The sequence below is a fragment of the Mesoplodon mirus genome (genome assembly GCF_964341445.2).
Source record: "Mesoplodon mirus genome assembly, chromosome: 7".
Classification (NCBI taxonomy): Eukaryota; Metazoa; Chordata; class Mammalia; order Artiodactyla; family Ziphiidae; genus Mesoplodon; species Mesoplodon mirus.
This window is the reverse complement of record NC_138983.1, coordinates 81,159,115-81,186,992: the sequence shown is the minus strand read 5'-3', so window position 1 is coordinate 81,186,992 and position 27,878 is coordinate 81,159,115. Positions and strand designations below refer to the sequence as shown.

The 27,878-nt window shown below is 38.2% G+C and overlaps 1 protein-coding gene and 1 pseudogene across 2 annotated transcripts in view; both read left to right on the top strand.

The window, feature by feature from the left end:
* Positions 1-27,878, top strand: part of LOC309808830 (forkhead-associated domain-containing protein 1-like) — a gene marked incomplete at both ends in the record, with an annotated part of 1,104,685 nt that overhangs the window by 812,570 nt on the left and 264,237 nt on the right. The gene's annotated exons all lie outside the window — the stretch shown is intronic.
* On the top strand, positions 5-27,672 carry LOC309808002 (centrosomal protein of 78 kDa-like; annotated as a pseudogene). Its single transcript has 14 exons — positions 5-28; positions 353-425; positions 1,483-1,592; positions 3,819-3,993; positions 5,995-6,108; positions 8,098-8,161; positions 11,187-11,434; positions 12,628-12,677; positions 14,098-14,219; positions 23,269-23,346; positions 24,805-24,971; positions 26,016-26,187; positions 26,510-26,557; positions 27,096-27,672. The product of its transcript is annotated as a centrosomal protein of 78 kDa-like (transcript).

The window sequence follows — 27,878 nt, the reverse complement described above, 5'->3', positions numbered from 1 at the left end:
GCATATGTGTCCTAATACGACTATTTCTGTAAAGAAAGGACACTATGAGACACGACTCCAGTCGGAAGGACTTCAAAACATGTTTTTTTCTTTTTAAAATTTGAAGTCAGTTTTTATGAAGTTGTTAATAAAGTTTCTTTACTTTTCAATGTACACATGCTTTGGAATATGTTTGATTTTACTCGGAACAATTGTTTCTTTTCTTTTTTAAGGAGAAAAAAAAAAGGCAAAGGAGCTCCACACTTTGACTTAATTTCATACAAAGCTCCGACGACAGAGGCCATAACTGTTGAGAGTTGCTTTTGGGGCAAATTAAACCAGTAAAATTTTAAACTCTTCCTCCATATTAAAGGGATTGAATAAATTGGCCACTTTGGTGCACCTGTGTCCTGCAAATTGTCCAGTTGGAGATGGAGGTTTAGAAAGTGAGTTTCAGTCTTGTTTAAGTCTCTTCCCATCAGACTGGTCTCGTGATTTCCTACACACCATGTTACTTCCTGTCTACCTTTCCTTGGTGTTGTTCATGCCTGGATTGTCTCCTGTACCTGCTCAAACCTTGGTCCATTCTCATTTGTACCGTGGAAGTTTGTCATGCTGGATACTGTCAGAACTAATTTTACTTAAGTTTGCGTTAAAGTGCAAAGCACACGTTTTGTATATTTTCTGTTTTTTGTGTTTGTCTATATTTTATGGTTTTGCTTCAAGAAATATTATGGGAAGGGAAATAGCAAGATGTAAAGAGCAAAAAAGTCATCATTCTCTTTCAATTGTTAGAATATCTATCTGCAATCATAATTATGATGCACTGTGGTATGTGTTAAAATAGGAAATACATGTAACGTCCTGTAGGAGCAGCAAACTCAGTGGTGTTGGTGAGGGTGTGTCATGGAAGTAATCACAAAGCAGGTGACTGTTGGTTGGGGTCCTGAAACATTAGTGTGCCTTCCCTGTGTCCAGTAGTGGTCTGGAGGGGTCAGGAAGCCTGCCTTTGAATTTGAGGGAACAGAGGGTTTGAGGTCCTCTCTCTTCCATTGCTCTAGTACACTGCACAGCAGCAGTATACTGGGTTTATAGTTGACGTTGAAATCGCTGATTGATCATTAAGATTGGGATGTATCTTTGGAAATGAAAATAGGAAGAATCGTATGCTTTTTCTTTTTTTTCTTTTTTTTCCTATATCTGAAAAGGTATGTAGTACTTTGCTGAGTGGTTGGGAATAACGTTTGCAGTATTCAGTGTATTCAGTTTTAGTATCTAAATAGAATTAAATTGTTGCTGTAAACTGGAATAGCACTTTGTTACTGACAAGTTTTAGAATGCATCTGTTCGTCAATTACCTGTTTGGAAAGATTGTAGTTAATGATTTTGAGAATGTGGCTATAAACCTCCAACTGACTCAAGAAAAGCAAGTAAGTCAAGATTGACAAATGTATAGGCTCTTCATCTTATTGTGTGTGTGGGTTTTTTTTTTTTTCCTTTTAGTTATTTGTCAAGGTATAAAGAATTCTATCACACTTAAGACAAGTTAAGTAAACTTCACGGGGTGTGTTCTGACATGGCATGGAGCAGATCACATGGCCTAGATCTTAAAGGTGATTTTATGTTTAAACTTTCATGAAAACATATGTGATTGAAACACATTAATATATTGATACAGAGGGCAGTTAATTTTTGTCTTTTTTGTGTGTGTGTGTGGTACTGTTGTGGCCTCTCCCGTTGCGGAGCACAGGCTCTGGACACGCAGGCTCAGCGGCTATGGCTCACGGGCCTAGCCGCTCCGCGGCATGTGGGATCTTCCCAGCCCGGGGCACGAACCCATGTCCCCTGCATTGGCAGGCAGACTCTCAACCACTGCGCCACCAGGGAAGCCCTAATTTTTGTCTTTTAATACATGTGAGCGCAGCTTTCATTTTGCTGAAAGAATATGACCCGTTTTCAGTTTGGGATTCTACCATTTAGTAAAGATAGTCCACTTAATTTTAGAAATAAGAGATTTAATATATAATACCTAATAATACTTTTATGTATGTTTTTTTACTGAAAACATTTATTGTAATACTGTGAAGAAACTATGCCATTTTAGTCTTCAAGACTTAAATGAATCAAGTGTTTATTAGCTGTTGTAGTTTTTAAACTAATAAAAGTCAGTACATCAGCAATTTGTAAATACAGTTTTTAAAATAATGCCTTAACAACTTTACAGTGGTTATAATGACTGTATTTAGGCCTAAAGTTAGTTAATAATTTGACATGAAGGCTTTTTAATAGTTTGATGGTGCAGATCAGGGATAGGTAAACTCTGGCTGGTGGGCCAGATCCAGCCCGTCGCCTGGCTTTGTAAAGGAAGTTTTTCTGGAACAGAGTCGCACCCATTGTTTACATGGTAGTTGTGGCTCCTTTCACCCTACACCAGTGGGGCAGAGTAGTTGCAACAGAAACTGTATAGCCCACAAATCTGGAAATGTTTAAATTTAGATTTTAAAAATTGAAAAATTCTTTGAGCCTGTACAGGGCAAGTCCATTGACCCCTGAGGTAGAAAACAGTCAGGAACTTGGGTGCGGAAGCCAAATGGCCTAGGTTCAAAGTCCCTTTCTCCCATTTCATAGCTAGTGACCATGGGCAAATCACTTAACCTCTATGCCTCATTATGAGGTTTAAATGCACTTATTTGTATAAATAGTGCCTGGCACATACTAAGCACTGTGTAAGTGATTGCTGTTGTTTCTGCTTGGAGCTTTAATAAGTTATTGTTAATAGAAAAACGACACTAATGATTTTCCTTTTAGAGTAACAAAGGCACTTTGAGTCTTTTACTTTTTCAGGAATGTAATAAGACTTTTTTCATTGACAGTCAGTGTTCCCTGTTACCAAAATTTACTTTATGAATATAAAGAATTGAATGTCTTCAAGACAGTACTTTTGCTTAAATGTCAAACCATTATTTCCCCAAGGCACATCAAACTGGCTCTGCATAGTCCAGGCCTCTAAAGCTTGTGTGCACACCCTAGGTAGCATGTGAGATACATTTTGTAAATATAGTTTTTTAAATAATGCTTGAGACTTCCCTGGCGGTCCAGCAGTTAACACTATGTGCTCCCAATGTAGGGGGCTTGGGTTCGATCTCTGCTCAAGGAACTAGATCCCACGTGCCTGCCATAACTAAGAGCCCACATGCCACAACTAAAAGATCCGGCATGCTGCAACTAAAGACCCGGCACAGCCAAACAAACAAACAAACAAATAAATAAATCTTTATTAAAAAAATAAGTAAAATAAAATAATGCCTTAGGAGTTAGGAAAAGAAAATATTAGAACATTTTTACCTTTGTATTATTTTAAAAAATCTGTGTAGTTTATCATGTACATAAATACTATGTATGGAACTTTGTGTATATAATTTGTTAATAAATAAGATGCATATTAAAAAGTTTTCTTATGGTTTGCCCAGTGAGGTGTTTGGAGGCCATTGGAGGACAGGATGATGAAATATAGGGCCTCAGCAAAGATAGAATTTAGAACCAATTCCCTGACTTAGAAGATAAGGAAAATAATTCATAGACTGTAATTGAGTTGTCCAACTTTATGTAAGTGTTCAGAAACAGGAAAAACAGTGGCTAGAATCTAATCACTGACCGAGCAGAATCTGGGTCACTGGACTCGTAAACCAGAAGTGACTGTTGAATTTCTCAGGTTGATGCTCCTGGCATATATGCTTGATCTGTGTGTGTGTGTAACTCTCTGACATAATAAGCCATACTCAGGCACACCCTGTTTCCTTATTCAAGCATCTTAATTTCATCCCATTAAATCTTTGAAGTATCAGACTACCAGAAGGCATGAAGAAACCTGGGCTGAGAGTCTTCATTCCAGGAGACGTGATCTTGACTGCATGGCTGGTTTGAGGCGCATCACTCTGAACTGCAACCCGCTCATTGGTGACCTGGGTGCAAGTGCTTTGGCAGAATCTCTTAGTGAGGATTTATGGCTTAGAGGGAAATTCTAAAATTGAAAATATTGAATTTTTAATATGCTTAGCTTTTGGCATGATACTATTGTGATAGGTTTTTTTAAGCCTCATTTTACTGATAGCTTTTATTTTGCTTTTACACTTTCTCTAAGAGTTGCATATATCCTTTATAGAAAATACAGAGTAACAAGAGAACAATTACCTATCATTTTAATACCCAGATATAATCACTGTTCATTTTGGTGTATATACTTTCAGTCTTTTTTTTTCTACAAATATATATGTACACTTAGGGATTACAAAAATAGAATTGTAGTATACTTGCTATTTCATATTCCTGCTTTTTTCACTTAATGATGTATCATGTAGTATTGCGTCGTATTGATGTCCCATAGTTTAATCAATTCTTTGCAATTCTATTTAGACAGTTTGCTTTTCCCTGTCAGAAACAATGTGAATACGTTGTATATACATCTCTGTGTCCATCGGGATTACTTCTGTAAAATAAGGTACTACAAGAGGAATGACTAAGTGTGACCTATTTTTAAGACATTTGATACACATGGCCAAATTACCACCCAGAAAGGCTATGCCAATTTGTAGTCCACCCCAACAGTAGATGCGAAGCCTGCCTCTCACAAACACTGGCCTGTAGCACTTGTAAAAAAATGTAAAACTACAAAAATGAGTACCTCTCCATTTTCTATGCAAGTGGGATTACTCCAAATTTTATAACTTTTTTCAATTAATTTAGTATGAGCATTTTAGCAAGTCAGTAAATTTGCATCTCCTGCATCATTTTTTGTGATTGTTCAGTATTCCATTATATGAATATGCCACAGTGCACATAGCTTATCCATTCTTGTATATAAGCTTTGCCCAGTTTTTCAGTTACAAATAGTACTCTGATATATATCCTTACCTATATCTCTGACTATTTCTTTTGGTTAAATTCTTAGAAAGAGAGTTGTTGGATCCAAAGGGTATAGACATTATTTAAAGGCTTTTCTTACAGAATCTTGGCTTCATCTGATAGGAGAATAACCACATTGTGTTTTATTTTGTATTCATTTGATTGACTGGTGAGGTTTACTGGCTGTTTGTATTAATTTGGCTATTTGGTTAATTATACCCTGTGTCCATTCTTCTGTAGTGAGAGCTTGTAAGGGTTGTATCATATCCTGTCAGATCCGTATGTCTGACTTGCTATTTCTGTGTGTCATGGGGGTGTTGAAAGACTCCAGTTATTTTAATGTGATGGTCCACACAACACTTAAACAAAAGACTCATGATAGTTTCCTTTCATGTAATATTTTTTAATCCCTGTGCTTTAGTGATGATCCCTTTGGTTTAAATGAGTAGTAGGTTGTTCAGCCCCAGAACTACTAGAATTCATGATCCGTTTTTCTGGTTTTTGTCTGACCTTTTACTGCGAGGGTTCTTGACCATCATACTTTCATGATAGGTTTTTAGTATGTATTCTGTATTCACACATTGTTGAAAGTTTTTATTATTTGTATCCTCTTAGACTTGTCTTTTTTTCCTCTAAAACTAACAGTTATTACATTTCTTCTATTTTGTTTTCCCCTTTGAACTAGTTTCAAGTGTGATTTGGAGCTGAAGATCATGATCAAAACAATGCAGTGCATTTCTGAGCTCCACCAGGTTTTGCTTGTGAGGTTTACACGCCCCTGCCGCCCTTGCTAATTATGAACTGAGATTCATTTTGTGATGCTTTTTGCTCATAGGTTATATACAGTTATTCTTCAGTTCTGTAATTGTAAAATATGTTGTCTGATTTATTGTTACTAAAGCCAGGGTTATCATTGCACATCCAAGAAGAGGTTTTTAAATTGGATTATGCATTATGTGTGTGCGTATATGTTTCTGTTTTTTTCCATACCCAAAATTACAAACCTGCCATGACTTGTCTTGTGCAGGACTCTTCCACACGTGAGAAAATGAGAGTTTTCTATATGTTAAATCTGTAGAGTTAGCAAGTGACCTTTTGTCTTTCATCGAAAAGCACTTGACCTGCAGCAGTGCGGCCTCACCAGTGAAGGAGCAAAGGCTTTCCTAAAGGCCCTTGAAACCAGCAGAACTCTGCTCGTTCTGGATATAAGAAAAAATCTGCTTGTTGGTATGTGGTCACTTTTTTTAAATTGATAAACACATAGCAAAACAAAAAATTTGTTCAGGTATTGACAGTTTTTTAAAACTTAATGTGTTTAACTTTCCTCATCATATCCAGTTGGCCCTTGAACAACGTGGGGTTAGGGGTGTCGACCCCTACGCAGTTGAAGATCTGGGTATAAGTTTATAGTCAGTGGTTCCACATGTGTGGATTCAACCAACCTTGGATCATGTAGGACGATAGTACATATGTATTGAAAACTATGCGTGTGTCAGTGGACCCGTGAGGTTCAAACCCATGTTGTTCAAGCTTCAACTGTACTTTTCTAGTGTTGCACTTCCCTTATGTTTTTAGCAGCTAAGGTACTAATTAAAGTGAATTATACTTGTCAATTTTTCTTATCTCTACTCTGAATAGAGGTGAACCTAGATACTAAGCCTGCTTCCACCAAGAGCATTCTTTCTTTCCTGTGCAACCTCTGAATTCTTGCCAGGAGTACTTTATTCATTTGTCAGATTCACAAGTAATTTTGTAATCATCTTCTGTGTGCCAGAGACGGGTTTAGGGACTAGGGATAAAGCAGTGAACCAGACAGACAAAAGTCTTGCCCTCATGGAGCTTACATTCTAGTGAAGGAGATCAGATAGAAATGAGTAAATAGATAAGTCATATAATTTTAGAGAGTAGGAAGTGCAAAACTATCTTAATGTAAGGAGAGTGAGGGAGAGCAGGTAGGACTCCATTGGATAGGTTTGTTAGGGGACAGCTTCACTGGAGAAGTGGCATTTGAACGGAGACCTGAATGAAGAGAGGAGCAAGCCATGGAAGATGTGGAGTAAGCACATTCCAGGACAAGGAGGCAATGAGTATGTAGGCATGTAGGTGGGTGGAGTATTTAAGGAAAAGCAAGGAGACCAATCTGGGCAGAGTACCGAGTGAAGAAGAGTGTGGTATGACATGAGGTCAAGGAGCTAGCCAGGGGTCTGCTCTTGTAAAGTCTTGAAGGCCAGAGTAAAGATGTGGATTATTCTAAATGAGTAGAGGGGTTTGAACTGGAAAAAGGCATGATGCAAATCGTATGTGAATAATGTGACCTGGTATAGAGAAGGGACTTGGGAGGATAAAGAAGAGGAACAGGGGGCTTTCCTGGTGGCGCAGTGGTTGAGAATCCGCCTGCCAATGCATGGGACGCGGGTTCGTGCCCCAGTCCGGGAAGATCCCACGTGCCGCGGAACGGCTAGGCCCGTGAGCCATGGCCGCTGAGCCTGCGCGTCCTGAGCCTGTGCTCCGCAACGGGAGAGGCCACAACAGTGAGAGGCCCGTGTACCTCAAAAAAAAAAAAAAAAAAAAAAAAAAGAGGAACAGGGTGACCAGTTAGGAGACTATCCCAGTGCTCCAAATAAGAGATGTTTATGGCCTAGGTTAGGTTGGAAGTTTGCAGCAAGTGAAAAGTGGTTGAATTCAGGTTGTGTTTTGAGGGTGTAGCTATCAAGACCTGCAGATAGATGTGAGGTATGAAAGAAATAGTACCAAGGAGACAAGTCGTTGATGATTATGTGTGCAACTGGGTAGTATCCCTTAGAAGAAGGGGGCTGATGGGAGGAGCAGCTTTTGAGGGAATATCAGGACTTGGTTTGTTACCTTGGATGCCCTGGTTTGATATCTTAGATGCTCTTTAGGTATCTAAGCGTCTGGACGGTGCTCAGACTGTACTTTGTATCCAAAGGTAGCCAAAGCCACTTTAGATGCAAAATGTTTCAAGTTGACCTTTGCTGCTGCCAAAATAGTAGCCACTGTGGGCAGTCTGCAAGATGGCATCTTAGGTTTCTGAGGAAGAAATTAGAATACACAAGGGGAAATAAGTGTATAATTATATAATGTAGATTTCATATTTAAATGTATGGGAAAAGCAATAATTAGTTGGCTTTTGGTTTTAAATGGAAATAGCCACTCACTGGAAAATAATTACTCTAATTTCAATTCATTTTACTTTAGATCATTCTGTGATGAAAACAGTTACCAAAAAAGTTCTCCAGATGGAAGGAGTGCCAAGTCAGAGGTATATAACATGTTTCAGTTCTTTCGGAAGAATTTCTCTTTAATGGCTTGGTTTTCTTTCTTTCTTAAAAGAAAATTATCAAGGTACTTTCTGCCATCTTAAAACTAAGATTTGAGTCAAATCAAATGGCTTTTCTGTTTTTGAAAATGTTGTGTGATGCTTTAATTTAGGTTCCCAGATATGCAGATTGAAAACCTTTTAACTTTTTATTTTCTGTAACATATTATCGTTAGTCACAAATAGTCTTTTTTTTTTGGTGATAAGAATGAATAGCAGGAGCAGCATTTGTGAAACCAAATCTAATATGAAACTGTTTCTTGTGAGTAAATTTGAATTTTGAAACAGCAAAACAATAAGGTTTAATAAAAAGCAAAATAAATTTTTTATTTTTATGATCTGCCAATTTCCCAGAAAGAGTTTCGTGGTGACTTTAGTTATATACCAGATACATTAAAATCACCAGTGGACAGCACATCTTTTATTCAGGTGCCCTCTGAAAGTTTTAAAAATTTGTTGACTTCATATCACAGAACGGTCCACTTTAAAATGGTTAAAATTATAAATTTTCTGTTTTGTGTAGTCTACCACAATTTTAAAAAAATGTGTTGTTTGAAGATTTTTGAGTTTTATAAAGGTATTGTATTAGCATAAAAATGAAAAATTTAAAAGACCACCTCTAATCCCATTATCCTATCAAGCAATATTTACATTTTTATTTTCTCTTCCTGCTGTCTATAAACATAATTCCACATAGCTTCAATATAATTTGCCATTCTTTTCATACTAAATTTAAATTCTGTGATTCATAGTTATACTTTTTAACATTGCATTCACAAGGTTTCATTGAGTAGGTCAATTTCTTAAATTGGTGAAAAATTGGAAATAACCTCAAATAAACTATTGTAAACATCTTCATAAATACAGCTTTTTTTTTTTATACTTCAAGTTGTATGTTTTTGATTCTGTATTAACTTGCTTGGACAATAGTGTATTAAATAAGTTGTTAAGAGTGTTTATGAAGTCAAAAAACTTATGATCGTCTGCCCATTGTTATTTCAAGAGAGTGATATTTTAATAATCAAATAGTACATTCAAAGAAGTTAAGATTTGTGATATCACACTAATTAGATATTATTATTAAAAATTTATATCCTATGTAAAGCATTCTTAAAATAGCTACATTGACTTTTGCTATGATATTAGAAATGGAAAGATATATAAATAAAACATGTATATGTAAAACATATTAGGAATTCTGTAAAATTAGTACAGAATAATAGGGCATCATGGAATGAGAACAGTTAAACATTTTTTTTTAGTTAACATGATTAAACAAAGTGGAAATGTAACTGAAGTATACAAGCTCATTGAGCTCTTTTAAGAGTAATTTTATTTCTTGGACTTTTTTTTGTATTTGCCTCAGTTATTTGGAGACATAGAGGTAAGCCAAATCAGTATCTGGGTATATACCTAGATCCAGGTGAGTATAGGAGTGAAATAATGGTGTGAATTGTGTCACATTTGTATTGTACTTATGTATGCCTAATAAAAGATGGGAACTTTTATTAGAAATTTTTTAATCTCCTAACAAGAAAAGTGTAATTTAAAAAAATTTTAATACAAATGTATTTGCATTAGTTTCTGAAAGTAAAGGAAGGGTATACACATACAAACCGTATGCATACAAACATTTTTTTTGATGGCAATGAAGTTAAAAAACACAATAAAATAGCACAAAATGAACTGAGCTCCTATATATTTTTAAGAGGCATGTAAATCACACAGGATCGTGTGGTGATTATCAATAAGCTACACTCTATGAAATATTTGTCCTATATTACCACATACACTCCATTTTACCCTGCATCCTAATGCTGCTAAAATATAGTAGAAAGCAGCAGCATAGCACAGGGAGATCAGCTTGGTGCTTTGCGATGACCTAGAGGGGTGGGATAGGGAGGGTGGGAGGGAGGCTCAAGAGGGTGGGATATGGGGACATGTGTATGCATATGGCTGATTCGCTTTGTTGTGTAACAGAAACTAACACAGAATTGTGAAGCAATTATAGTCCAATCAAGATCTATTGAAATAAATAAATAAAATAACATAAAATATAGTAGCTTTGAAGGATAAATATAACCATTTTAACCTATGATGTTTGTTTTCAGTAAATTCAAGTTAAATATTTAAATGTGAATTTTAATATATGGCTTGTTCTAAGTAAAATATTAACACGTAGGTCTAGTTTTTGCAACCAAATGTTTCATATAAAGATACTTGCCTCTTTACTACTGAAATATAGGGTAAGTCTCCACATTTCACTCTTTCATCCAGTGGGTTTCATTTGTTTTTTTTGTGTTTTCTATATGAAATCAAAGGAGCAGTGAAGGTTGACAGGCTTATAGGAAGGTAAAATTGACTCACCTACCCCCCAGCAACTTGCAGCCTTATAACTTGTATTGTTTTTACATAGAAAAACTCATCTTAAATTTAACTTTTGGTCTACTTCTGAAGATTCTGTTTGGCAGAAGTCATGGGTATATCTGTGTTTCTGTGTCCTTGAGATTCAGAAATGCCAAAGGTGTTCTACGATTCAGGAAACTTGAGTGTTTCTGCATGATACATAAAATGTATCATACTTTGGGATCTTTTTTTAAACTTTATTTTTGCATTTCTGCACATGTCAATACTTTTGTTTTAGTTAAAATAACTTGTTACTGTAGAGAACTTATATTTTTTAAAAATGCTGGCTTAGGGCTTCCCTGGTGGCGCAGTGGTTGAGAGTCCGCCTGCTGATGCAGGGGACACGGGTTCGTGCCCCGGTCTGGGAAGATCCCACATGCCGCGGAGCGGCTGGGCCCGTGAGCCATGGCCGCTGAGCCTGCGCGTCCGGAGCCTGTGCTCCGCAACGGGAGAGGCCACAACAGTGAGAAGCCCGCGTACCGCAAAAAAAAAAAAAAAAAAAAAAAATGCTGGCTTATGTAAAACCTTTGTACAAAACCGATCCTCTTTTTAAATGGGCTTGGCATCATTGTCAAGTGCCTTTTTGATTCCTTTCGACGTGTGCACGTGTGACAGTTGCTCTGTAGACCTTTGGTGCATCTTGATTCCTTGTTTTCATGCTTTGTCAAACGTAGTCTTGGCCGCAAAGAAGCCTGTAAGTAATGGAAGGAAACACTCTGCTGGTAAAGAATGCTACCCTCCTGAAGCGCTACCACCTGGAGTGTCTGGTTTCCGGCCATTGTGTCCTGCAGAAAGTGCAAAAAGCAACAGGTAAGCTGTTTGCATTCCCTGTCTTTTTCAGTCATTTAGAGTTCTTTATTTTGGAACTTGTATTATGTGGGTGGTCTCTGGTGCTTTGTGTAGAGGAAAAAAGGTAACTCACACATGGCTTGGCTTCTGCCTAATGAGCCCTCTAAGGAAGAAAAATTAAAAGTAATTGGGAGTTTCAAGTTGTTTCTCAAGTGTCACAACAGAGGTAACTCCGTGGGAGTCTTGAGGAGACTAAAATGATCACCAATTGTGCATGTGAGAAGTTTGATTAAAGGCAGGTGTAGTTGAGCGAAGCCCTACAGCACAGAACTAGGAATTTGGATACGTACGAATGGGAAAAAAGACATTTTAGGCATGGGAAATAGTTTAATGCAGAATGGATGAAAAATATGCATTAGAGCTATTCTAAATGAACTGGCTTATTAACTCAGTAAATCAGATTTAGTGAGTCAAACTAGCATTACCTGATTTCTTATCCAGGGGATAGCTGTTCATAGTAATTTTTGTCCCAGAACACTAAATAAAATGGTTGAATTATAGCTTTAGGCTTGCTAAGTGAAATAGATGGCTCTAGATGATCTTCAGGTGACTTACTTGGTAGTAATCACGAAATTGGGGATTAACAATTGCTTAAGAAAACAAAGAGAATTGATTTTAAATAGTACTTGAAGTAGTTCCTGTGTAAAATATCTGTTCAGTTGCTCATGTTAAATGGATGTTTCTAATCCCCACTGGACAACCGACTACTTTTTTGCAAATGGTAATGTGAATTGCTGTTGCATAAACTATAGTGTTGAATCCCCAGTGTTTGCACTTGAGTTTCACAGCTCTGTGGTTTCCTGTCTTCTTCCTGAGACACTTAATCGCAGGTCCATCCTCGTCACACAGGGGGGTAAATTAGAGAACGATTAATATCACCATTTAAAGAAGAGAGACTGACATCTCAACCATCCTGAACATAGGAGCTGAAGGGGCCTCTCAGCAGTTCAGAGAGTTATTAGCAAGCCAGTAGGCTGAATTCTGTTGTGTTTTCTCCGTAGCAGAGCCCTCCAGGTCCTTGTTTTGAGCTTATTTATTTTTATACACAATTCTGTATGGATACTGTTCATACTACTAAATAGTTGTATTAACTGGGTTTAACTGGTGATGTATTTACATGAAGATCTAACTTCGTTTTGTTGCTATCTTTTTAGGGGCTTTCCATTCATCAAAGCTCGTGATGTATGTAATCAGTTGCTGGTGTGTAGCTATCATATTTATGATATATAGGGCTTGAATTGGGAAAGGTGGATGGTCATTTTCTTGCTTTTTAAACTGACAGAGCCTTACATGAAGCATTTCCCTCTCTGAAATAAATCCATGTAAAACATGTTTGGTCGCTCTCCCAATGCAACTGTGTAGTTGTGTGGATTTGGCACACAACGGGCAGCCTTGTGGCTATGTCTGTAAACAAGGAAGCCTGTTTTCCAGTCCGCAAATCAGCTGTTACCCAGTGAAACGAACTTGACTGCCATTTCTGACCCCTCACATGGAGCTGTCATACTCAAGAATATTCGCATGTTTTCAAGAAACGTTGTTTGCGGGCTATATGTACAAATTCCTGATCTGAAAGCCAGTATAAAGCAACACCTCCCAAACCTCTGCTCTCTCACCAAGGCCACACACATTCCCTCGCTTATGGCCTCGTGGCAAGCGAATACTGTCAGTATCAGATTCTCCTTCCCAGTGGTCTTGGGAGACTGCCTAGTTGCTCTGTGAAAGGCACCACTGCTGAGGTTGAGAGAAGAGCATCTTGGGTGTCAGTCCTGGCCTTGCGTTCCTGGAGAGAGGGGTGTGCACCTCGTTCTCCTGTTAGGGTTTTCCTAGGCTGCAGGGTTTGCTGCTTGTTGTCAACATGATGTCCTAGTGACTTGTCTTCTGCGTGGTTATATAATCCCAGCACAGTTCTTTATGATGTGTAGACTTTTATGGGGTTGTGGCCAGGTCAGTTTTAAATGTTTGGAAATGTCCTCTTGAACAACACTGCAGTGGCAGTGAAGCTTGCTGGGAGAATTGTTGCCCTGGTTTTGGCTTAAGGGTGGTGAGAAGATGAAATTTTTGATGGGTCAGTTTTAGTTGTGTATGTGTATGTGATTTATCTTTTAAAATTCTAATGTCTATTATTCACAGCTTAGATATGTTGACTTCCTGATTATTCATCAGTCCCTTTACTGATGTATTTTCCTCTGAAAAACTACATTTTCTTCCAGACTGTTTTTGTCTGATGGTGAAGAACAAATTTTTCATTTGCAGTATAAAGTTGATCTGAGAAGAAATGTTTACCTTGGATCTTCACTTGGCTTCTGTGAAAGAAACTTAATAAAATAATATGGGCAATTCCCATTACTAATCCTAACCACGTACAGCAGAGGTCTGTACAGTAACATAGCAAAAATAAGTTCCTGTACTTTTACTTAGTCATTGCCTGTTTTAGACTAAGGAGCAGTGAGAGACATTTATAAATAATGATACCTCAGATCACTTTTGTTAAATGTCCTCTAATATTTGGATATTTGGTATCTGGCTTGTGTTGTCTTTTATACAATCTTGTCTTCTTTCTTTGCACTTTAGTTTAACAACTCTGTGGTTTCCTATCTTCTTCTTGTGACACTCAGGTGCATCAGAATTTCCTGTGACTGTGGCAGTAGAGAGTCCTTCCTCCTCAGAAATCGAAGAGGTCGATGATTCCTCAGAACGTGTTCAGGAGGAGCCAGAGAAAATCCGTTTGAAACAAGAAGCATTGCAGGTACAAAGTTATCACTTTAAAGCTATAGAGAAGATTATTTTTCAAACGGAAGGCTGATCGCAACACAGCACAGCTTGTGTGAGGGTTCTGTTTTCTCCTCCCACCTGCATTGCATCCCCTTGAATGGTTCCTTAAGCTTAGACCAAGGTGAATGGTGGACATTTGAACTCTAAGAAACGAAAATCAAAACATGTCGTTAGTAATATATTTTCCTTTCCTTAGAACCTTAGTATATTAGATTTAGGGAGAACCTTAGTGATCATAAGATAAGGAAATTGAGTTCTGAATGAATACAGTCAGCTGATTCAGTGCTCTTGTTTTACAGATGAGAAAATGGACAGTTCTAGTTGAACTCTCTTTTTATAAGAGGAAAATATGGCCTCATTTTAAATAAAAGTAAAGTTGAAAAACGTTTTGATGTTGATATTCGCCTTTCCTAAAATCAAAAATATCAAGAAGCTACATTCTATTACCAAATAAACCTGACCTCTAATGTCATTCCATACTTTTGTTTGTATGGACAGAAAAGAAAAATTGATTTTTATAAAAAAATTTTGCACCTCAAAATTAATATATTTATTTTATTTCAACTTTAATGCAGAGCTGAACATTTCTAGTAAATAAAGGAACAACATTTGGGGGGGACCTTGTCTTTGTGCTACAAAGTCCATGTTTAATTTTTTAAAATTATTTAATATGACTTTCTCTTCATATGAAACATGACACTTGACAGGTTTCAGAACTGATTATCCCATTATTGTAGGACTATGGGAATTACTCTTCGATTTTCAAAAGAGAAAGTTAGATTTTTATTTTTTAATTAAAATTAATGGTAATATAGAGAAATTTTAAGAAAAGAACTTAGAAAATTATGAAATGTTAGAGTAGGAGAAATCTATAGTTCATGTAGAGTTACTCCCTTTCGTTTTATAAATGAGCACCTACAATTTGTAGAACGTAAGTGGTTTATTAGTAAATGGCAGAGTATGACAAGACCCTAGAGCATCTAACCCGCATTCCTTGTTATTTTAGATGTGGTGTATTCATTTCCTTCACGAATAAACCACGAGATTGTATTTGTAAAAGCAGTAATAGACACTGGGGAAGTCCAAGAAGTTTAAACACTGGGACCACAGAATAGCAGATTCAGAATGCACTGAGAACCCTTTTAGCTCTTCTCTGTTTTGACAAGACACTACAATGATGGTATCAAGGTGTTTAAGTATATATGCCCACAACAATCAAGAGATTTCAACATAGTTTTGAAAGACAGAAGACAGGTGGAAGAGTGTGAAACTGAAGCAGTAGAACAGAGGAAAAGCATCACCTAGAATATGCACAGGGACCACGTGCAACTGAGGAGGATTCTGACCCCACCTGAAAAAGTAGCCCCATGCTCATGTGCGCATGTAGGAGAGAGGGTGGAGTTAGTTAAAAGTGTGACAAATAGGGGAGCTCATTGAAGGGATGTGTTTTGAGGAGTGGACTCCCAGCCCCGCCCTCACCCTCCTGAAATGAGATGATTTCATTTTGAAAACAGTGAAACTGGCGAGAACTGGGGCAGCTCGTATGAGTTTTTACACCCTAGAAAACTGTGTTTGGGGGAGATCCTGTTACAGTTACTCCCCGCTTCTTCCTGCATAAGAAGCCAATCAATCGTTGACTTCAGGGAGCTTTCTGTGCTCATTCTTAAATAGAAAATAACTGTCATTTGCCTTTTAGTTGAGTAAAGCTTACAACATGAGAGAGGGGGAAAGAGTGCAAACGTATCCTAGTAGGACCAGGGACAATTTAGGGAACAAAATAATTTAAGAAAAAACCCTAATTAGTATCCTGAGAGAGCTTTAAAAAGAGCTAGCAACTATAAAATAAGACTAGGGTATTAATGAAAAGGAGAATGGTCAGAAAGCAAGAGAGGTCTCCTAGAAATGAAAATATGGTTGCTGAAATAAATTCAGTAGGAATTTTAAAAATTTCTCAGTATATAAAAAAGAAAGACCCAATGGAAAATGTGATAGAAATATGTTAGAGAGGCTGCATCTGGGAGATCCCACATGTTACTATTAGAAACTCCAGACCCAGAAAAACAATGGAGGGAAGCTGTCAAAGGGCAACAAAATTTCCCACAGCTGAAAGTAGACATCAGGCCTCAGATTGAAAATAGTTATGCAAGATGAGCAAGAATAGACTCATACCTAGGCACCCTTCATTGTGAAACTTTCAAATACTGAAAAAATAAATTAAAATAGAATAAAATACTGAGAGGATACATCCATTCCAGAGAGAAAAATACTGGTCACCTAAAAAAAAAGGTTACAATCTGACTTTATCATACTTGTCATGAGCACCATGGATCCTGGAAGGCATTAGAAAGATACCTCCAAAGTTTTTCAGGCACATAATTTTCACCCTAGGGGTTTGTATCCAGCCAAACTATCAGTCATACGTGGAGGCTGAAGAAGATATTTTGTACCCAAAGAAATTTGAAAAATTGACCTCCTGTGCTACACCTTAAGCTATTTATAGACATAATCCAGCAAAATGAGGCAATAAACCAAGAAGGAAGGTAATAGGGGATTCAGTGCAGATTGCAGCTAGTCTAGAATGGAGAGGCTTCTATTGATTGTGTGATTGAGAGCTTAGAAACACCTTGAGGCATATTGTACTTACTAGGTGTTAGGCACTGTTGGAAGGGAGGAGGGAGAGGAAGAGGAGAAGGAACTTGAACTCCAGAGGAGAAAAGGCTATACGGACATAAACCTGAAGCACACTAAACTATGGTTGATTTTTAACCTACTATTGGTGAGGAAGGGAAGAATCCACTTCAACTTGACACTATAGATGTCCCCCTTTTCAGCGACACACAGGGGTAATGACCACCTATCTAATTTGTTGTCCAAACCGGAACTTGTCCAAACTCCTTACACTTCAATAGTGTAAGGAGGCACTCTAATGCTGTAACATCAGGACAACAGGTATAAACTGGAACAGCCCAAGGCGGCTTGGGGTATGTGGTCACCCTGCACAAGGGCAGTGACACTGGCACAGTATGGAACGAGGTGTAGTCTATACACAGAGACACAGTACATCTGCAGTGGGCAATATTAATTTCATTGTAATAATGGCAATACTGTCTTGGTTTGCAGCTTTTATTGTCAACGTGCATGTAATCACAAATAACTAAAGTAAACTATACTTAGTATGTAGGAGTATTAACTTGGTATGTACTGAAATGTATTGTGTACTAGTATGTACTTAGTATATATTAGGCTCTAAGTGTTTTTGCATATATTAACTCATTTAATCCTCTGAATAGCCTTATGAGGTTGGTGCTAATATCATTCCCACTTTTGAGAACAGGAAGCTAAGACAGGGAAGGAACTTGCCCTGGCTGTACCTAATTTAAGGTTGGATCGAGGCTTTGAGTTTAGGCTCTCTGCCTGTTCTCTTAAACCTTACTCCGTACTGACTCTCAAATAACAGAAGACTTAACTGCACATAGAATATAAATTTCAACTTTGACAACGTAACAGCTAGGTTTGGAAGGTAGACAGGAGGTAGAAAAAAGGGAAGATGGTATGAATGTCCTCATTTTACAAAGCGTGACGTTGAGAGAGTTTCTAGTTGATCAACAATGTAGGTTTCTAAGTATATGACTACAAGTCAAAGAGATCATGAGCAGTGGAATAACTCATGATGACATAACTTTACTGAGCAGTGTGGACATAGGAAAGAGTGTAGAGGAACTAAACCGTTACTTATTAGTAAGTTAGAAAGTGAACAGATAATGCCTCCAATTTAGTGAGAAAATAGTCATGTAAGAGTATTACTTGGAAATGGAGAAGAATTCAAAATAACAATAGTTGGACCTCCCTGATGGCGCAGTGGTTAAGAAACTGCTTCCCAAGGCAGGGGACACGGGTTCGAGCCCTGGTCCGGAAGATCCCACATGCCACGGAGCAGCGAAGCCCGTGCACCAGAACTACGGAGCCTGTGCTCTAGAGCCCGTGAGCCACAACTACTGAGCCCATGTGCCACAACTACTGAAGCCTGCACGCCTAGATCCTGTGCTTCATAACAAGAGAAGCCACCGCAATGAAGAGTAGCCCCCGCTCGCCGCAACTAGAGAAAACCTGCACGCAGCAACGAAGACCCAATACAGCCAAAAGTAAATAATAATAATAAAATAATAAAAAATAACAATATTTGACGTAAACCTCATAAAAAAGGAAAATCCATACAGCCAGTAAACACAGAAAAGTGTACGACTTCGTAAAGTAATAAGTGAAAAGTGAGTCAAAACCAAGGAAACTACATGCCAATCAGATTGACAAATACATAAATAAAAAGTCTGGTAGTATCAGGTATTGTAGACCTGAAGTACTATGGGAATCCCCTACCCTGTTTATACTGGAGTATAAATCGACACAACTACTTTGGAAAGCATTTAGCCCTCTCCATCAACTGAAGGTATATAAATAGCCTGTGAGCCAGCAGCCCTCACCCCCGCTCTGTGTAAATGCACCAGAATAAGGGGTACAGCAGGATTCCTGTCCATGATTTGCATTAGCACAAACTGAAAACAAACCAAATGTCCATTAAGAGTCAAAAATTAAATAAATGATGTGTATTTGTACAGTGGGAAAACTATCCAGCAATAAAATTGAATGAACTAGAGCTACAGGCAGCAATGTGGATGAATTTTTTAAACCAACGTTGAGAGAAAGAAATAAGATAGAAAAGACTTCATATACTATGATCCTGTACATAAAGTTAGATGTTGACACAACTAAACTCTTTTGTTAGGGATGCATGCAGGTTAAAGGAAATGACTATCAAGAAGTGAGGTTGGTGTTTAACCAAGAAGAGGGAAGGAGCTTGTGATGAGAGAAGGATATGGGGAGGTTTTTGCGATGCTGACAAGTATCAATACTTTCAGCTTCGAGTAGTGCTTATGTAAGTATTCTCTTTTTATTTGTCACATTGACAGTTTTGTTCTGTGCACTTCTCAGTACCCATATCGTATTTTACAATTAAAAACTGCATAAAGAATCGGTCGCTTCTTGAGTGCTGGATGTGGGAGTGGGATGAGACCGTTTCATTTTAAGCCCTTCACTACTGTTTGCATTCGCATGTTCATTCATTCAGCATTAATTGCACATATTCTATGTACCAAGCACTCTTCTAATTTTATATGTGTTTTAACTCATGTAATTCTCACAAGAGCTCTGTAATATGTGAGCTTATCTCCATTTTATAGATGAGGAAGTTGAGGCCTAGAGTTATAGAACTTGTCCAAGGTTATGTAGCTAATGGGTAGTGCCAGGCCCATTTGCCTCAGAGAATCTGAATATTTACAATATAATCTAAAAGAGAAATTTAATGACTAATTATAAGCAAAAAAATTGCACATTAAAGAAGATGACAAGTTTTCATCTATCCAGTTAGAGAAAAACACACAGTCTGTCTTTCACACACGTACATCTTATATGTACGTGTGTGGCAGGGATTTTCCTTATTAAGCAATTATTTATTGACCGTCTACGTTGTGCTAGGCACAGGTGCTGGGGATAAACACTTAATAAAATACACCCCCTATCTTCAAATAACTTGCACTCTAAGTGAGGAAGTAAGCCAACAGTTATAGTAGAGGTTATATACCAAGTGATACATCGCTGATGGCAGTGTAAAATCTCAGAAATCTTTTGGAAAGAAGTCTGGAGGTAGGTACCTCAGAGCCTTAAAAATGTTCATTTGCTTTGATCTCAAACTCATTTTTATGGATTTATTGTAAGAATGTTATTCTCAATATGGAAAAAAGCCTTCATGCATAAAAACGGTTATTTTGTCTGATAATACTGAAAAGTTGGAAAGAATTTAAATGTGTAAAATGGTTAACCAGTAAACCCACTCAGTGGAATATTTTGTAGCCCACACAAAAAAATCAAGGTTATGAATCCCCTGATTATATGAGAAATGCTTGATTTCAATGTTAAATGGAGAAAAGTTGAACATAAAATTTGATATCCAATATGATGGGAGCTTTGTCCCAGAAAAATCACCCTAGCCGGTGTACAGAAGGGTGGAATGGAGAGCAGATGGCAGGAAGGAAAATTATTCCAAAGCCTTATCATTAGTCTTACTTAAGTAATAGAATATCAAGCAATTTTACTTTCTAACTTTTTTGGTTCCATATTTCCATGTAAGGGACATGAATTCTGAATACTTTGTAGGAGGAGGGTACACTTTTTCACAAAAATTGAACACTGTGTTCTAATTCCCTCCATTAGAGGGAGAAACTGTTGCATGTAATTGCACTTTGATGTGCTATTTAGAACCAGTCAGGAATTTTAATCTACCTTCCTCTGACCGTGCTGAGGGTTTTTTGTTTGTTTGCTTATTTGTTTAGAATTTCTTTGAAATCAGTTTTAGGAGATTGATTAAACCATTATATTAAAAGTAGAGGAATTTTGCAATTTTTTTCCCTTTTTCCCCATTGAAAACTTGACTGGCTTTAGTAATGAACCATTAAAGAATTTGAAGTTCTTAGACTCTCAATTTTTTAAACATGTTCTGAATATAAAAATATATGTTCATTGAGCAAATGTTTGAAAACAATGAACAACTTCTTGAAGGAAATAAAAGCCACCTCTGCATGTACACACACCTAATCTGCTCTTTTGTCTTAAAAAAGTATCCGAAATATTTTGCCATGTCACTAACTACTCTTCTACATCAGAGAATTTGATTAAGCTTATGCATCATCTCCCAGGAAAAACGCACAGATATATTTTGAATGTAGCACTCCTGAAGCCCATTCATGAACTCTGGTTGAGACCTCTTGTCATCCTTAGTGGCTTCATAGCGCATTCCTTCAGACGATGAGCTGTTTTTATTTAAACCAGTCCCAATTCGGAGGCTCTTAGCTTTCTTCTAGGGTTTGGTTATAAACAATCTTATGACATCATGTTGGTAGATAAATCTTTGCCCACATCTTTGATTTCCTTAGGGTAAACTCCTGATGTAGGATTGTTGTTAGGTACCAAAAGCTGCTGTCCAGAAAGTGATACCAGCTCCTCTCCCAATGATGGCAGGTAATAGAGTTCCTCATTCTTTAAGTGATTGTTCAAAGCAGTTAACATGTATAAATATACCTTACTGTTTTCATAAGTATAGGTATTATGATTGTTTATCACTGCATAAGAAACCACCCCAAAACAGTGGCCTAAAACAATGACAATCATTTATTTTGCTCACGAACCTGGAGGTTGAGTAGAATATTAATTCTTTTACTACACTCTTACTGACTGAAAACAATACCTATTTGACTAGCTCAGAGTTCTGTAGGTCAGAAGTCCAGGCACAGCGTGACTGGGCTTCCTGCTCAGATACACATGGGAACATGTGGGTTCCCTCCTGAGAGTGTTAAAGCACGTGAAATTTAAGTGTAAGATATTGAGCCCCAAACGTTGGATGTTCACCATAGTTTGTGTGGGCCACAGAGCTGAAATGAAGATGTCAGTCTGGCTGTGTTAGCGTCCAGAGGCTCTGGGAAAGAATGCCTACAGGCTTCTTCCGGCTTGTTGGCATAATTCAGATTCTGCAGTTGCAGGACAGAGGTCCCCATTTCCTTGCTGGCTGTCAGTCGGGGGAGAGTTTCAGCTCCTAGAGGCCTCTCGCTTGCCTTCCCTGCCGCAGCATTGGACCTCTTCAGAGCCAGCAATGGAGAGTCTCCCTCTTGTCCCTTTTGTACTTCAATTCAGGAAGAGTTCAGGTCCTTTTCATGGGGTGCCTGAGTAGGCCACATCCACCTAAAATAATCTCCCTATCTTAAAAGATCAACTGATGTTGAACCTTAATTCCATGTGCAAAATCCCTTCACTACAGCACCTACATTTAGAGTTTGATTGGATAAGTGGAAGGTTTGTGTACTTCAGTAAGTGGTCATCTTGGGGGCTCTGTCAGAATTCTGCCTATTGCAAGCAGTGTCCCCACTTCAAGGACCGAAGTGTCTTAGTTCCTAAAACTCCTAAGATAGTTTATCAGTGTTCATTTTATTTCAGTGACCTTGGTGAAGGGAGGACTACCACCTCCGTGAGCAGGAATGGCAGCCAGCTTCCTGAGTCCACAGTGTGGCTCTGCTACTTAGTGGTGTGACCTCGGCTGTGCTGCTCTACTTACTCTACTTCTCTGCCTCTGCTTCCCTCATCTGTAAAATAACATGGAGTTAGTGATCGTTCTTTCCTCGTAGGGTTTTTTGTTTTATAAATTTATTTTTGGCCGCATTGGGTCTTCGTTGCTGCTCGCCAGCTTTCTCCAGTTGCGTCGAGCGGGGGGCTACTCTTCATTGCGGTGCGGTGGCTTCTCTTATTGCGGAGCACAGGCTCTAGGCGCGCAGGCTTCAGGAGTTGTGGCACGTGGGTTCTAGAGCGTAGGCTCAGTAGTCGTGACGCACAGGCTTAGTTGCTCTGCGGCATGTGGGTTCTTCCTGGACTAGGGCTCGAACCCGTGTCCCCTGCACTGGCAGGCGGATTCTTAACCACTGTGCCAGTAGGGAAGCCCCCTCTTAGGGTTTTGATGATTCGATTATTTAATACCCAGGGAACTCCAGGAACAGTGCTTGACTGTAAATTGCTTTAAAAGTGATCACTTTTTTAAAACATGCTTTTGAATCTGCAATTATGCAATTCAGGTATGCTAAGCAGGTTCGTTAATAGGACTTCCTGCTATAAAGAGACCCACAAATAAAAATAGAATTTTTCTTTCTTGGTCGTAACTTCTTATTTCTGACTTACTATGTTATATGCATATGCCTTTTATGGTGGGCTGCCACAAATTTATGTTGGAATGGGTGGAATTTAATTAAATCTTTGCAAATTTGATAGATTTTGATCATTTATTTCACTGGCATGGTATGATATTACCAGTAGCAGACTAAAATCTGAGTTCACTTCTGGCTCTGCCCCTAAATCCTGATGAGACCAATAGCTGGAAAGGCTTTTGGATATTATACTATGAATTAGTTATAATATTGACTCTGTTTGTTTAGGAAACCCTGGAGGAGTGCCTAAAGCAGTTAAAGGAGGAAAGAGTAATAAGACTGAAGGCTGATAGACGAATCAGTGAGGTAAACACGTTTCATCTGCTTTTGAGAGTGTTTTGGTTTTATTTTGATTTGATTTTAAGCCATATACACATATTTTGTAAGCTTTAAAACTGTAATATGTTGCAAATTGGTTGTATCATATGGACTTTTGCATTTACTGGTATTTAGTGATCATATGATCTATATTCCAGAAAGCATGTTTTTAAAGATGTGAAAAGCTGGTTTTGTGTATGTGTGTGTGTGTGCTTTTATATGACATTAGCTTATTTCCTGTTCATGATTCTTTGATTCAAGAAGGCACTTTCTGTGCATGTATTGTATATACAGTAACATAAAAGACATGATGAGACTCTCCTGGCAATGAATTAGGAAAGTGAATCATTGAAATAAATTTAAGATATTGGAAAACTTCTAAGAATGCAATGAAAGATAAAAATATATACTATGAGAATTACATTAGGTAATGTGCATGAAAGCAGGGCATAATCTAAAAAGTTCTATCTAAATATAATTTATCACAGGGTGAGTGTAGGGAGGAATTTTTGAAAGTGCATCCACTGGATTGGCAGACACTCATTCAATAAACGTTGAGCACCTGCTCATGTAAGGCAAAAGGGGCATCATGAACATTAACGGCCTTTCTGAGAAATATGAGAGTTGAGCTTACAGGGGGTTTTAAGTGCGTAGATGATGAGCAGAAGGGGAAGAGTGCACGGGGGTGAATATTTTCAAGAAGCCAAAGAAAATATTGGTGATCGTACATTTAATAAATTGGGTTGGGTATGATTTAAGACTTTTAAACGTAAGCATTAGATATTTTACTCACTAAAGTTAATTCTTAACATTCAGCAGAGTTGTAATATGTTTTGTTCAAATCAGATTCTATAATTCACTTTCTAATTTAAGGGAAACTTAAAGCAGGTCATTTTCTAATGTGGAATGAGGCTCCATTATGAATTGAACCAGTTAGAAATGTGATCTTTTGTGAAAGATCATTAATAAAACGGTAACTTTGGTTTATTTACCACCTAAGTGTTATATAGGAAACTTTGTTGGGTGCCTGTGGGTTTTGGTTATTATGTGATATGGTCTCTGTCTTTACTGGCGCAGGGTTACATTAATTATAAATTAATTACATTTTGAGTGTTTTAGTTTTGTTCCTTGAAACTAGGCAAGACTACTTTTTGTTTGTTTGTTTTTTGTGTTTTGGGGTTTTTTTTGCGGTATGTGAGCCTCTCACTGTTGTGGCCTCTCCCGTTGCGGAGCACAGGCTCCGGACGCACAGGCTCAGCGGCCATGGCTCACAGGCCCAGCCACTACGCAGCATGTGGGATCTTCCCGGACTGGGGCACGAACCCGTGTCCCCTGCATCGGCAGGCGGACTCGCAACCACTGCGCCACCAGGGAAGCCCAAGGCAAGACTACTTTTGATGACAATGAGAAAAAATCGTGTCAGACGTTTTCAGTCTTCTTGTATAGCTGGAACATGAAAATGCCCAGTTAAGAAACACAACTTTCTCTTTGTCTGAAGCCCTTCATGCCCACTCATTGACAAGCATGATCCTGGATGATGAAGGTGTTTTGGGCAGCACTGAGAATTCTCTTCAGAAGTTCCATGCTTTCCTGGTTCTCCTTAAAGATGCTGGGTTAGTTCATTTCTCTTCCTGGCATTCTTCTCTTTGCGACTCTAATGGTAGTTTGCTGAGGAACTGGAGCAATTTTCATCACTTACGTGGCTATATTTAGCCAAATTTAGTGTAATTATAGGTAATATAGTTGACGTTTTAAAATGAGGAATTAAATTTTTTAAGAAATGCAAATAGGGAAGCCTGCTTTGGTAGAGTGGGAAGCCCATTATAAAAGAGTACCCTGTATACAGAGTAATTAGTAGGTATAGTTGCTTTGTAAAGACTAAATTAAAGGCAGTTTTCATTGAAAATATTCGGGAATGCATAAGAATTTTCCTATCTTTCACTTCTTTTGCTTGTTTGATAAGTTTGAATTAAAGTTATCTTTGCCTTAGACATAAAAATGATTATTAATCTGCAGGGGAGATATAGGTCAGTGGTTCTCAACCGGGAGCAATTTTGCTGAAAGAGGGAAGTGGAGATTGATAGTTGGTTGATGGAGTGGTGTTTTGTCAGTGAATGAATTGGTGTTGGTGTTGGGAAGGAAGGAACAAACACATTCTTGGAAACTGGAGGAAAGGTGGTAAAGAAGTGTGGGAATGGAGGTGTGACAGGCAGTGGACAGGATGCATGGAACATATTGAAGCTGCTAGTGAGACAGTGGGATGTCTCCTAGAGGATGAATCTGGAAAGGGCTGAGGATTTGGGGGAGAGAGAGGCTTGTAGTCTGGAGTAGGATGTTGGCTTTTAAGATTTTAGAAGTGGCGGAGTGGTTGAGAGTCCGCCTGCCGCTGCAGGGGATACGGGTTCGTTCCCCGGTCTGGGAGGATCCCGCATGGCGCGGAGCGGCTGGGCCTGTGAGCCATGGCCGCTGAGCCTGCGCGTCCGGAGCCTGTGCTCCGCAACGGGAGAGGCCACAGGAGTGAGAGGCCCGCGTACCGGAGGAAAAAAAAAAAAAAAAGATTTTAGAAGTATTTCATGATTGTAGGTCTGGGGAAATCTAAACTGCTCTTCTGTGATTATAATAACCTTTGTCTTTTCTCCGTTCCTCCTCTCGTGTAGGCTTGGGCAGTTGGCCACAATGGCTGGTATAGATCAGTCAGATTTTCATTTACTAGGTCGTCCCCAGGTGAATTCTACTGTTAGTAGTCCACCTAAAGAAGAAAAGAAGGCACTTGAAGAAGGAAAATCAGAATCAAAACAGAGTGCCCCATAACAAATGCAAAATAGCCAAGTAAATGGACAGAACAGCACTTAATGATTCTAAGAGTGATTAGCAAAAAGGAAATGACCAAGTCAGAGAGAAAACAATAATGATCAGTCTCGAATAGTTCACATGCTCGGGAGCTAGAAGACTCTGGAGTCCTTTCCAAATCTGAGATTAGTAAATGTGTGCCCATTTCATGATACTGTACTTTTGTAAATAAGGAGACTGGAAGTTCTTGAGAAAATTTATGAGTTAAAGCAAACTATCCTTAATGAAGAAAGAAGACATTAGAGAAAATATTCCAGATTTTAAATTGTATAAATGTCTGTTCTGTTCATATTTTATCTAGGTTTCTATTTGTATTCAGTCAGCTTACAATGAAGGAACACTAATGAAGGTACACATACTGATATAATTTTTAAAATAAGTAATCCAGACATAGCTAATAGGTAACATATTAGAGTGAATCACCTGGTTATGGGAATGGGAGGGGAAAACCTGTCAGCTTTTCCTCTAGCCTTACTTGGAGCCCCCATCAGCCAATCTCAGAGTGGCCTTGGGAACTGACAGCTTGAGAACACAGTCTGGTCACAAACTATATACGGTTTACATGTGCCTGGAGGATAGCAAAGAAATTAATTATCTTACAGAATAGGGTTTTATTTTTAGTGAGGGAAAGGAAATGGGTAATAACTACCCCAATCACCAAAGTCTGAAAACGTAGCGGACATAGCCTTGGATATAGCTAGGTTAAGCTGAGAATCACTTGGCAAGATATAATTACAAAAAAAACTGGCTCTGAAATCTTCTGATTAATCAATGGACTGTGTTAATAATAAGATTACAGAGTAACATTGAAGTTTTGAACTCTACTTTTTAATGGTTGGCTTTGTTCATCACTGAACTTTTGTCTTGTCTTTTGTCTTCCCCTCCACTTTCCGAAAATTACAGGTGATGCTAGGATTCCTTTGCCTCTCGACTCCTTCCGTGTCCCAGCGTCTACTCAGGAGGCCTTAGAAACTTCCAAAGACAACCTGGGGGTGCCAGTCACAGAGCAGCGGCAGGAGTCTTTTGAAGATTTCATTGCTAGGACATGTTCTCCTTCAGCAGACGTCATTTCTGGAACTGGAAGTCAAAGAAAAGAAGAAGAATTATCTAGAAATAGCAGGTCTTCTTCAGAGAAAATGAGCAAAGCAGGTGAATAGACCAAAAACTACTCTGCTAAGAAACAACCTGGGAAGGACCTGCATTCCTGCTCTGACTCACCTGTAAAGCAGAAAAGCAAAGGAATTGGGCAAAATAATTCTTTGCTTACTGAACCAATTAGAAGTGAGTCTTCGAAAAAACACATTTCTGTTAAGAAAGAGAGTAGAATAGTGACTGTTTCATCAAAGACAACTAAAAGTAAACTCAGTCTACTAGAACAGTCTGAAAGTGATACTCTTGGATCTGATTGTGAATTTCAAGAAAGCATCCATACTCTATCACGCCTAACGTAGGTCTAAATCTTTTAAAATTACGTTTTTGCCTTCAAATTTTCATAAATTACTTATGTTATTATTATAGCATATGGTGTTTTCAGTTACTTGACTGGAAGCCATTAGAGAAAGATTTTTTTATCTATACTTTTTTATTATAATGAAAGTTTGGGTGTACTTTTCCTTGTAACACTTTGCACCATTCATTCAGCTAGTGTTTACTGAGGGCTTCATATGTAC